Raw genomic sequence first — 13,221 nt, 5'->3', positions numbered from 1 at the left:
ACCATAAGTCTGTCTTAATCAAGTATGGTCTCATACAATTTGCTGGGAATACTTATGCATTTGACACTACGTAAAAGCCTTGCTGAAAATGGGCCTGATTCATAGAAATCTTTGATCACGGTGCCATTACCATTCTGTAATGAATTCTGCATGGAGGTTGAAGGTGGAAACTAGGACCAGAGCAAATGTCACCTCTCTGCTGGTGGATGCCTTGAGGTTTGTGTCTCCAGGCAGCACGGAATACCTTTGAGATGAATGGAGAACACACAGCCCCAAGTATGAGATCAGGCCCCTTACTACTCCCACACAGCTCTATAACGTGCCTGAGGAGGAGACGAGGGCTCCCCAGGAGAGCTGATGGGAAGGGAGCCAGCGCCTCGCCGAGAGCTGTGCCGCTGTGTCAGAGCAGTGCACGGCTGATAGACCCCGGTAATTTGCACTCACCACTGCTCTTCCACAGCCACATGTGTTGACCGGTTCCAAGCAGGGGCTGAACACCCTCACAGGATCCTAAAAATGCCTCTGGCTCACTGATTAACCTCCATGGTGAAATGTAGTATAATTTAGGATGTATTTTTCTGGCTCCCATGACATCAGAACCCTTTTACTGTTGTATATAATTATAAAAATGTCCCTCTGACTTCTTGTTGCTGAAAATACATGAGCGGTTTTGTTTTCAAAAAAACAACATGTTCTCTCCCTCTTGTTTTTCTATTTTTGGCAGGTTCTACCACGAAAACTGTGGCGATTACTACAGCTGAAAGATGGAGTAAGGCTTAAGATGACATCCTCTAGCATGGAGCTTTATAAAGGTATCTAGACTTTAGCTTCCCTCCTGGGATTAATCCTGTGTCTTTTTTACTTATATAGTACTCCCAAGCAGAAGATGAAACATACTACTTGTTTGTAACTGGTGCTGTCTAAGATCTTACTAGCTTTAACCACAGAGTAAACTGTCACTGTAGAGAGAGATGTACAGCAGCAGAAGGGGAGTAGGCACTGAAATACACCATGCAGGAGCCTGAGTAATGGGCAAAAAATGGGAGTGTAACCCTATGACCATATTTAGTTTCCACATGTGAATCTTGGCTGGCTGAAACCTACCCCGAATGCCAGCAAAGCCTGAGAAGCTGGAAATCTTTCGCTCTGTGCATACAAGCGGAGTCATGACTCACGCAGAAAAGAAACAGTTTTCTTTTGCAAGAGGAACATTTTTCCTTATTGACCAGGGAGACATCCCAAAATAGCTTTGCTCTCTGAGTGATTCTGTCAATTCACGGCAACGCTGTGGAGGTATGAAAACCAAAGAAGCATTTACAGCTCCAGGAATTTGCTAATAAGAAGTAGAAATCTCTGTTTAAAGACAGCCAGTCAAATTCACTATATATGTCAACTCCTTGAAGACAATGAATTAAACCCAGGGTAACTCGGACTATTCAATAAATTCCAAATGTCAGCCAAAGAAATGAAATGAAGGACCAAATAAATATTAATGCAAGATATTTAAAATGTCTTGCAATTTAATCTCTTTGAGTGGGGAGCTCAGTGTATAATCTCATTTGCTCTGGGCTTTATTTCTGATGCGATGCATTTTCAGAATCAAAAGTGAAGAAGCATTAAACTTCTGTGAACGATAGAGCTCCCTCCATCGCAAAAGGGTGATGTTTCTTGGAAAGGAAGGACACTTCAGAGAACCCCAGATTGTTGGAGTTTGTTTCCACCAAAGCTGTTGGAATTTTCCGAGTTACTTCAATGGAAACTGAAGTAAGCCAAGGAAAATCCCACCCCATAGTGAGGGAGAACATCGTTAAAAGGTATTAGTAATCAAAGCAAGGCAAACAGGACTTATTTTAATGGTTGCTTTTTTTCTTCCCCTGATTTGCTCCAGTGACCCTTTTCGTCTAACATTTATGAATGACACTGATCTAAACCAGGTGAAAATGAGGCCCTCATCAACCAGAACGAGCCCACCAAGCCTAACACATCCCCCAGCGTGTTCACCTCGCTGCCATCTCCTTTCCCTACGGCACTGCGGTTTGCCCAGGAAAGCGGCAGCAGCAGCACCCCGGGGGCAGCGGTTCTCCTGAAAACACCCCTTTGTTTTTCCTTTAAATCCACGGCAACACACGATACGCAACATTTTATTTTTATGCTTAACGAGGGGGGAATTTCCACTCGGAAAACGCCCTAAAGCCCGAGCCTTGCAAAGCCCCCGCCGTGCGCGGAGCCGGCGCGGGGCTGGGGCGGCGGCGGCATCCCCGTGCCGAGGCTGCCACCTCCTGGCTGCTCCTGCCGCCGCCTCCACCGCCGCCTCTCGCTAATAACGGCGAGAAAACGCCCCTTTGGAGCTCAAAAAGGGAAATTAGCTTGGTCTTGCTTAAGCCCATCATTTATTTATCAAAACACCCCGATGCACATCTAGCAACAAGACTCTACTATGCTCCCCCTGACTTACAGGAGGGTTAAGGATGCATTTAAAATTATGCACCAGCTTACGTGATGTCTGGGATAAAAATGCTTCAGTGACTAGAGGCAATATTCTAATATGAGAAAACAAGTCCCAATATGAGAAATCAAAACAAACAGACTGTAACTCACCGGCTCCAGGAACCAACTTTGTAAAAGCACGTTAGTGAAGTTACTTCTACCTACATTTCATCTGGTGAAACAAGTGTTTGTCGACCACTTTATCAGTGGAAATGTACCCTCTGCTTTCATTCTAATAGAAGTGTTTCAAAAAGTCATCTATTACTGTAAGTGTGGAGGGGAGAGTAATTGAATAAAACCCTCCCTTGAGGACAGCAAAGATGGATCCAGAAGAAGTCTGCTTTGACTGAAATCAGCACCAGGCTTTTCACACCAGGACAGTGCAGTCAAAAAGAAAACAGGGAAAGCACAAAATGAGAGAAGCAGACCTCCCACCTGCTAATCATTGACAGCAGAGGGATCAAGCCAGAGCAAGCTTGAAAAGAGATTTTTTTCTTTTTTTCTGCCTGTCTTCCCTGGAAATTTTGGCTGGGATTGAGCTGAGCCAGAGGCTCCAGAAGTGCCAGGTAGTGCCGTGGTAATGGCAATGCACCAGGTGAACACACGTTAGTCCTGTGCTGTGCTTACCAGTGCAGCACAAAGCAGCCACCCTTGTGAGTCCGATGGAGTAGATAAAATACATTCCCCAAGGGAGATGATAGTTTTGCCTGTAACCGCTATTTTTTGAAAGAATATGTGATCCTCTAAGGGAACCAGAGTGTTCTGAGAAGCCCCGTCCTCTGTCTCAGAAGCAGTGGTGCTGCCAGCGGGCAAGCTTAGGCAGCACCACGGTTACTCGAGTTTTAGAAGAGTAACAGGCAGGATAACACCAAGCTTGAGTTGCTGCTGGTTAACATCTGGCTGTTTCGTGCTGCTTCCAATATCACGAAGCAGCCCTAGGCCTCAACTCGCCGGCTGGGTTAAATCAAGCAGGCAGATTCTCTGTTTTCAGAGCCACACTAGGCATCAGGAACAGATTGGTGACTCTGGCACAATGTCTATTAATAAATAAAAGCATCAGGCTTTGCATTTGAATAGGCCCTTTTCTTTGGCAGATCTCAAAGTAATTTCTGAAGAAGGGCAAACATTATTATCTCCATTATGGGGCTAGGTTATATGACAAGCTCACAGTCGGGGACTGGGCGAGATCTTGGCTCTACAATAAGCAACAGCTGCTCTTCTTGGTTAAATGCCACACACCAGCAGTCCCGAAAGTTGTCAGGTCCTGGCCAAGCACACAAAGCCCCTTAGCCAGATGGGCAAGAGCAAGCTCTGGAAAACTGGTCCCATTATGCAGTCGGTTCTTGAAGTAACTAAAACTTCACAGAAGACTTGTCCAGAATCACAAATAAGCAGCAATAGTTTCTAACACGACCTGCCTTTTATTAAGTTCCTCTTGCTTCCTCATACTCAGTTTTGAAATAGTCTTCACTTTTCCTTAGGCAGGGATCCAAACTTACCTGCTGCAGGGAAGAAATACTCTTTTTTATTTGAAAATGTCCTGTTGGGGAAAGTTTTGAACCTGTTTCCATTTTGTGGGTTTGCTACAGGCTTTTGGATACTTCGACAGCTCTTGAAAACATGGCATCCTTGCAGAAAGACTACCCTGCAGGTACCGTGCTTCACATGCATGCTTCGTATGTAAATACCATATATAAACATCATAGCTGATGTTTTAGGTATTGGGTCACATTATATGTTAAACGAAGGACTTCTATCACAGTAATTTCTGATTCTTAGTCCAGATGTCAAGCCGGCATCTCTGCGAGAACCCTTTGCAAAATATAAATAAAATGTATTTCTAGTTAATAGTTCATTAAATTACTTTGACACGTACACATTAACTTGGCCTTTTAGCTAGTGAGCCAGAGCAATGCAAACTATGGTTTGCAAACCACAGCACAGGATAATTATGTACCTTTACGTAAGCTGTTCTGCGCATTCGTTAGCAAAGAGAAGAAAGCTGCTTCCCGGCACAGGGGCAGTTCAGAAGTTAGGCGCACACGACACAAACACGTACACACAATGAAAACAGGCTCCTGCCGTTGGACACTGGCATTCGTTACCATCTGACAGCTGCTCTGAACCAGATGGGAAACAGCCTTTCCAGCTCTGTTCTAAGCCACATCCCAACACCAGCATCACCGCAGACTCCCAGGCTGGCATCTCAACCGAAAGGCAGTGGAGCAAGTGGGCAAAGGAGCCAAATCCTCCCCCGCTGCCAGTGCCATCCCTCCAGGAAAGGACTGAGGCATATTTGGTGTGGAGGGGAGAAACAGGGAGCAGTGGGCTTTCAGATGCTGCACTTGGAAAGCTATGACCACATTCATTCTGTACACAGGGAACGTCTGGGTCCAGTGTTGACAATTTGGCAGCAACTGAAAGCTGTCGAGTTAGCTCAGACGTGATAAATGGAAGAAAATAAAAGTAACATGCCATCACCAAAAGCAGTAGTTCCCAACCCATGAGTCAAGCCTTCTTAGTGAGACATGACAGCATTAAAGATATAGAAGAGAGAGCAGAGGTACTGCTGAAACTGAAGAACAGAAGAGAGAGAATTGTTAAGTTCATTATATTTCTTCATTCTCTTTTGCACTCCCAGGTTCAAATCCCAGAGAAAAAGAACATGCTGTTTGGTGGTAAGGAAATATAGTGCTATAGATCTCCAAAGGCAGGGACCCAGAGGAGTCATGGGTCGTGGGGTGATGGAAGAGAGGAGGAATAGAGAGGATAATGAAAAGCTACAGATATGAGGCATGCCTAAGACAGATTGGCTATTGCTGCCCTAAAAAAAAAAGTATTAATCCAAAGCATTTCCATATTTAGAATAGTAAAATCAACCAAATCCAAAGCATTCTTATCAAAACACGGAGCTGGATTCAGCTCCACCCAAAGTCCAGTGAAATTCTCACAAACAAACAAACAAAAAAATTCACAGCCCTTAAAAATAAACATTGGCAGTTATTTCCCCCAAATTGTATCATTCTGGTACCCTACACAAGGATAAACTGTAAGTTCATCATATGTAAAAAATCCAGCTTAAACAGAGAAGTTTAGAACTTAGTAAGAGTTCACTTCCATAAATTTTTATGTATATCAGCAACTTGATACTCATAAAAAACCTTTCTGTTCTATAAATGTGTGCTTCCCCAGATTCATCAAGTTACTGATTGTCTCAAGCGTATCAAAGCCAAACAAGGGAAAGCTCATCTCATTCCCTTTTGTTCAAATTTGAGTATCCTATTCGACTTCCAAGACTTTTTTGGTGAGGGTAAAACCTGTTCCACTGGATAATAAACATCTTGTAGTTTTGCTTAGTCCAAATCTGTGTCTGGTTTATGTCTCAATAGCTACAAAATGGCCAAAAGGCACCAGGTTTTGCCTTGGATTTCTATCTTTCCTTACAAAAATACTGTGGGGGAAATCATCAAAAATGGGGTATTAACTGTTCATTGCCTGGACCCTATTGTTTTTACTCAGCATCTTCATACTCCTTTGGGGATAGCTGCTTTAAATTCCATGTCCGGCTTACCAGTGCTGTAGCACTGGTGTCCTGTTCATCTGCTCAGCAGTTCCAGCACAATACAAATGTTAGCTGTTGGCCTTGCCCCTGAAATCAGATGATTTTGTCATTTGCAAGATAATCATCATTCACCTGTAAGATCAGACGCAAGCCCATAAATTCAAGGGGATTGTATTTCATTGGCTTTGGGGTTAGTCTTGTGTCCACAGTTCCTCTATTGAACCTTCCCTCCAGGATCTGTGCTATTAAATGCCTGTGCTGTTTATAGTCCACGTATTCTAGTCCACTCCCTTTAATGCGTTTCATCCAGTGTGGGCCATGTCTAGACTTGAAAAACCTGCTTGCAAGGAAAACTGTGGTCATGGAACATATAAAGAGAAAGACTGCTTGGTTCAGTTCAGCTATTTTTGCTTTTCTGGAGTCCCAGGACTCACCTCCTCAAATAAAGAGGTGAGTAAAGCTCTCCTCCTATGTTAGCAAAGCAAAAGCCAGCAAGCTTCAGTGGCCTACTACAAACCTTAGACAGCTGTCCTCCCAACTGCTTTAGGCATCTATCGTAGGATGGGATTTCTACAGAGGGAGTCTCTAGACCTGTATTTTTTTCACTGACTACAGAAAGAGCTCAGATGATGAGCTTGGACTAGCCTGACTTTACAATGGCCAACAACAGGTGAGATGGATCCCACTCACTGGATCCAGAGATGTTCTTCAGTGCACTGGGAGCATGACATTGCTCCCAATCCGAGTAGAGAGTTCAGTCAGGCAAAACACTTTTTTTTTCTTTCATAATGGTGGAGCATCATCTCGAATTCATTTCAGAAAATAGACACCTAAAATAAATGTTCTCCACTGGGAAGCAGTGCTGCCTTCCTTACATAATGTATGATTCAAATGGCAGGCTGCTGAGAAGTATTAGCATGCAGATAGGGACATACTGCATGCAGAAGAACAAACCACAACATTAGCTCATCTTCATGTAACACAGACAGGAACATACTGCACATATATGAAGAGATGAATATGTTAACCTGCTTGCATGCACACAGACATACACACATCTTGTTTGTACAAAGACAAATTATATTACCCTCAATATGCAAACAAATACACACAAACTTGACATGCAGCCCAGACAGGAATGAACAATTAATATAAATGGCCTGAATGCATACTCATACACACAGAACACACATATAAAAATAATAATCTATAATTTTTTTAAATGCTAATAATTAAAAAAAACTGTACTCAGACACAGAAAATAGCCAGTGCAATTTTCTGTTCCCTGGTGACCGATGTGGCGACAGTTTGGGTCCCAGCAGGTGGAATTAGAAAGGGGAAATCAGCAAATGGCATAGGAAAATGCACTTGTCGAAGGTATCCCTTTGATGTGTATCAGGCAAAATGAGACATGACAGCCATGCACTGACCGAAAACCTTGGGAGGCTTCTTCTGCCTCAGAAGTCGTAAGAGCAAAAAGGGTGCTGGAATGGCAGCCCTGGCAGGGTGGAGGCACCAAGCAAGCCTCCCTGGGCCGCAGCCGGGTCACGGAGCTTGCGACAAGTATGAAAATTATTACTTACACCACGGGAACTGTCAGGTACAGGGACTAGAGACATCAAGTATCAGGCAGAAAAACAAAATCAAAAAATCATTAGCCATCATAATACTCCCACAACCTCTGGAGCAGGTGCAGGTGTTGGGTCCCTCCGCACCGTTCCCCACTGCTTGGGGGAGCTCGGATCTCACAGCCCAGGCAGGGCAGGGGCGGAGGTGATAAAATCAGAAAGCGAAGCTGTGCACAACAATCTCTGCTGCCAATTGACTTTCCCCTGGAAAATACGCATGCGCGGGGAGGTGCAGACAGCAGAGCTGCCGTGCTCTCCAGAAGGATGCTCGCCCTGGGGCGATACTGCTGCAGGGAACGCAGTGGGGTCCCTGAGGGGGGGTTGTCGCCAAAGCTGCAGGAAAAGACCACGTTGGTCTGAGAAGATGAGTGACCACAGTAAGCTGTATTTGTGCAAAATGATTGTATTCAAAAGTTAGATGTGGAGAAAGTGCTGCGAGCCAGCATTAATTGAACTATTTGAGGGTGGTGAAACACTGGAATGGGTTGCCCAGAGAGGTGGCAGATGCCCCATCCCTGGAAACATTCAAGGTCAGGTTGGACAGGGCTCTGAGCAACCTGATCTAGTTGTAGATGTCCCTGCTCATTGCAGGGTGGTTGGACTAGATGACCTTTAAAGGTCCCTTCCAACCCATACCATTCTATGATTCTATATGAAAAAACACCTGGATCCCACAAAATAACTGTGAATGGAATTTCTAGGCCCAGAACAAGGAAGACTTAAGGGGATTTATCAAGGAAAAGTGGCAGATGTTTGTGGACTGAAAAGCAATGGAGAGGTAATATTTTCCACATCAATAATAAAGACCTTTTACTCTGTGCTTTTACCTGAGCAGATCAATAAAGGTTACTAATGTTCGGGATAAAGCAATATATTCTAGCCTAAGTTCACTGTTCAAAATGCCAAGAGTTTAGGCAGAGAGCCAGGTTTAATAAAAATGAAATAGAAGCCATGGTTTGACTAAATCATTCTTTTGGATTTCTAGACAACATTATAAAGTGTTAGTGGCTACAGTAAAGAGCACGTCGAGGGCATGATTCACGGCTGTTTTACTCCAGTTGTACACTGGCTGAACATCCCTGGACTCAATAAACACCACAGTGAATCAGACATGAAAGCTGTCGAGAGAAAGGAAACACAAAATGCAATTATCTTTATCATTAATCTGACTATTATCATAGTACACAGATCCTGAAATCGCGATGAAGGATCTTTGTGTCAGGCACTGCTACCAGTCTTGAGATTTGATTGTGATTTTTGTTTTCCTTGCCGTTCTTCCTTAAGCTCCCTGGTCCTCCAGTCATATGATTAAATAAAAACTGGTGGTTTTGTGGTGGTGGCGTTTTTTGAAAGGGACTCTCTGGCCCTCATAGGGCTGCTGGCAAAACTTGAACAATAAAGTGCAGAACTGCAAGAGACAAACAAAAGAAACCATGGGTTTATTGTCACTGTTTTCAAATGCTTCTAATTTTAAGCTACTGTAATTCTGGAAGGCCTTGATACATCATTTTGTAGAGCCTGGAGTGCTCACTGACCTGGCATGTATGTGGTCAAGATTTAATATTTCAGAGTTAGGTCTCGCCTGTTAGGCTCCGAAACAGTTAAAGTTAAGGGAGCATGACCTAAATAAAGGTAACAGAGGTCAACATGGAAAATAACACGACAAACCAGTGGCACAGACCTACCTTGATAATTTAAAACCTCACTTTGCCGGATTTATTGCTGAGGCCATTAACTGCTATGCCCAACTACAAAAACTAATGAGACCATTAAGGGGAAAACTAAGGAAAGACAGAGACAACTTCACTTCTTTTGTAACTTACTGCTTGTAACTAGATTGTTAAATTGTTAACATTGCCATTTAGCACACATTTACTGGATTTAGGTAATCTCCTTGCCTGGACTTTGGAGCTATTAATACAATGTAATGGGGGGATCTCCTAGTGAACACAGCAGATAGCTCAGTCTACTGGGAAGAAATAAGAGCCTGATTCTCTTGATAAGAATCATGCTAAAGGCCATGACTCCCTTATTGAAAGACATTCCAGGAAACGTTTGGCTAATTAAATTCAGATCAGTGAGCTATCAACAGACAGTTTTGGAAGTTGCTTGTTGTTAAGCATAAAAGACATTTGACAAATAGTTGTCATCAGCACTGATTCATGATGCAGTCCGCAGCTTGCAACCAGCCCTTTTGCTCATATCATCCTCATCTTCCCAAGGTATAAGACATTCTGTAGTATCCTGAAACAGTTCAATTGTAGTTTCCAGGATGGGTTCATGCTTAGAGGCTTTTCACTGATGCTGTCTATAAGAGGTCTGCTTGGGACACCAGCAGCCCGGGGCCCTGAAGACTGAACGGAGATGCTGCAGGTGCTTTAAGAGCCTGGTGATCCTAAAAAGACTTGCAAAATGAGTGCCACAGAGGGTAAACCCTGACCTAATGTTGATTCTGATCTTGAAGTTTTTCTTCTAATCGTTACGTTCAGTTACACCACCAGAGATCTGTTCAGTGCAAACACTGTACACTCAGCGCACACATTTTTAGGTGTGCGTGAATCAGGGCATCGGTATTCTCACACGAGGCTAGATATCAGTTTAAATGTCTTCTTATATATTTTTCAGATTAATTTTAAAGCCAATCTTCAGTCCAAAGCTGTGCCTGTATGCTTCAGATGAGATTCATTTTGGACTCACTGGCAGCAAAAAGTGACAGTAAGTAGTTCTGCACTGGGTTTGCTCTTTTGTTAATTAGTTAGCAGTGAGGTTTGGAAATGTTACAGTGGAGCTTCCAAATCATCAGGTATGTAATGACTCTTTTCAACTAAGCAAAAATGGGGGCTTGTGCTATGAAGATATAATCATCACAGAAGAACTTAAAAATGTGGATGTTGAAGGGTGAAGGAGCAGGCATGGACCTGTGGTAAGCCTTCTCTAGCATATCCAAGTGTGCATGCTTGTTCAGAAGACTGCAATTTAGATGGCTCACCAGTGTAACCAGCAGCGTATGATAGCACTGGGTGATGCTGGAAGCTGCACAGCTCTGTGTTCCTCCATGCAGCTAAATCCATCAGTGCTATTCTGGTTATACAATGTGTCTAATAAAAACAAAATCTTACCTGTACGATTTTAACGCCACATGGAACAGGCCTGTTCCTTCAGCAAGGCGGTCCTGAGCTTGCTGGCAGGACCAGCCAGGAAAACTTCCTCCATGAGCTTATGGATTGCCAACAGGAAAGCTATTAGAATAGAAGTAATATCACTTGGTGGCTTTCCATGTTTGAGACGAGCAAAGATCCCTGACCTTTTTGAGTATACCAGTGAGAAAGATCTAGCATCTTCTAGCAGTGAATGCATCTACCAGACACATTCACACCACGGCTCCAACTTTTTGAAGAAGTGAGTCCCAAATCCCTGTATCCTCTATAGCGTATAGGGACAATAACAATGAAAAGGCCAGGCTCTGTCAGACACTCAGAAGACATCTTCCCCAGATCTTCTCTACAGTGAGCTTTTTATTTTTGGTCCTTGAGCTGCAGAAAAGATAAGAGGTGACAGGAGCGGCTGTCACTTTCGGTTGACAGTGCTTTGCCAGGTCAGCGCCTTGCAGCTCACGGGGGAGCGCTTAGGCTCTGCGGTGCCGTGGGCAAAGTCGAGGCCCTTCGCTGTCTCATTCCATCTCTTCAGTAGAGCAGGGTTCAGCTGCTCTGGTGGAGATTTTGCTGCATCTGGATCACCATTCACATACTTTTAAGGGTACTTCCACCTCCAGGTGCCAGTGGGAACTGTAGACCTCCTGTAGCCAAAAGGAGTATGTTTCATTACAATTGGGCCATGGCTGTGTTACAAGGGTCAACGTGATCATAGTTTCTGGGACATGCACATCATATTTTTAACTTCTCTTATACACAACCCAGTGTTGTTTTGCTGTTGATACAGTTGGCAGACCTTCAAAAAGTGTTGTGCAAAATGGAAAGCTTGCAAGAAAAATTTCTTTCCATGTTCACGGGGCTTGCAAAGGAACAGTGTGCTTCTGTGTTTCATTAAAAGTCAAAGGTCCCAAAAGTCATCCATGTAGCTGGGAGAAGCCTCATGTACTTTAGAGACAAGAGCAGGAGAACTTTTGAAAAGGGCTACTCTGTGAGTTACTTGCCAGCTGTATCCCCATGGCTGACTGAGGAGGAGCGGGCTGTTTGATCGTTAACGCTCCACAGTTTGTAAGTTTGTAGATGTTCCTTACAGTCAGTTACCTTCTCCTGGTCATTGTAGTAGAGATTCGCAGCCTTCAATCTCTCCAGAAAAAAGGTATTTCTAGGCCAGCTCTGGCCCACATTTTTAAATTTCATAGCATTCAATAGGTCAATAGCAAAGAAAGTGGCCTCTTTAGGATCTCAATACTTCTCATAAGGCAACAACGTCAATGTTACTTATTACCTTCAGAATTCTTGAAAGCTATTTCAGAGTAACAGGTAATGGACTTGAACATTAAGTTATAAAAACTATAGTTTTTCAGCAGTGCTCCACATATGGACTCCTGGCAAATGTAGTCTTCATTCTGGACAGGGTAAGCTCACTTCCAGTGGATATCAAGTACCTATGTTTAAAACCTATTTTTTATCTGTCAAGCATGTATACCTTGTGGCTGTACGGTAACCCTGTAAATCTGGGCCTGCTTGCCTTCTTAAAGAGCCAAATATTTTTTTTTTCCCGAGCAATTAATAAAGCAAAGATCACTCAGCAGTCAAGATGTTCTTTCTGCTACACAATATCCTCTGCTACCTTGCTGATCATCTCCTTCCTACTGCAAAAACTGATTATGTGGAGTTGAGGAAAATCCATAGTGAAACGTTACATCTAAACAGGAGCCTTGGAGCTCCTAAATTAGGTGCCTGTGATCGCAGGCTGTCTTTCCGAGGCACCCTGCCAGGGGGAGAAAGGCTCCACTGGAGGACAATGCAATACACCCAAGCTGACCTTTCCTTCTGAACCGCTGGGTACATTACCTGCACCCAACACAGCCTCCTCAAAAAAAGTGTTTTTAAGAAAGGGGGTTCAAAGTCAAATAGCCTCAAGAATCACCAGCAGGATTCAGTATTCCAGTTGCTATTGTATTTTTTTCCATTGGAAGCAGAGTTTCAGATAACTCAAAATATTCTGCTGCAACTTTTTAATTGCATTGGAATTGTAAATTAAAAAGCTAGCTGCAAATTAATTTCTGCAGCATTGAAACAATTCACTGTTATCATTTTAGCTTTTCTGCTTCATATAACATTCATTCCCAAATGTTTCACTATGATCAGTTAACTAAAAATATAGGAATTCCTACAGAGCAGGACTTCCCTTTTCCAGCCTGTTTTAGAGCAGGCTCCAAAAATGTGTAGGATAGAGAGGAAACCTTTGCACAGATCCCTCTCTCCAGAAGGCACTTCTTCAGGGAACCTTGTGTAAACAAAGCTAACATCTATTAGGCAGTCCCAGGACTGAAAATGGAGAAAAAAGACCTGGACGCCAGTATGTATTAGTATGATTTATGTATTTATGAAA

The 13,221-nt window shown here is 43.3% G+C and overlaps 1 protein-coding gene across 2 annotated transcripts in view; it reads left to right on the top strand.

Moving 5' to 3' along the window:
* The window catches only part of MET (MET proto-oncogene, receptor tyrosine kinase), a 137,351-nt gene continuing 124,130 nt past the window's right edge, over positions 1–13,221 (top strand). The window contains exons 1-3 of one of the 2 annotated variants that reach the window (XM_087764060.1): positions 1–812; positions 4,077–4,138; positions 10,303–10,392. The gene's annotated coding sequence lies outside the window, so the exon portion shown is untranslated. Of the gene's footprint in view, positions 813–4,076; positions 4,139–5,128; positions 5,166–10,302; positions 10,393–13,221 lie in introns of those variants that run through there. The other variant, XM_087764061.1, reaches the window with a different exon arrangement.

This window comes from Nipponia nippon, unplaced genomic scaffold (genome assembly GCF_047370975.1).
Source record: "Nipponia nippon isolate SJK-2023a ecotype South Korea unplaced genomic scaffold, ASM4737097v1 scaffold_3, whole genome shotgun sequence".
NCBI lineage: Eukaryota > Metazoa > Chordata > Aves > Pelecaniformes > Threskiornithidae > Nipponia > Nipponia nippon.
This window is presented reverse-complemented; position numbering and strand designations above follow the sequence as displayed.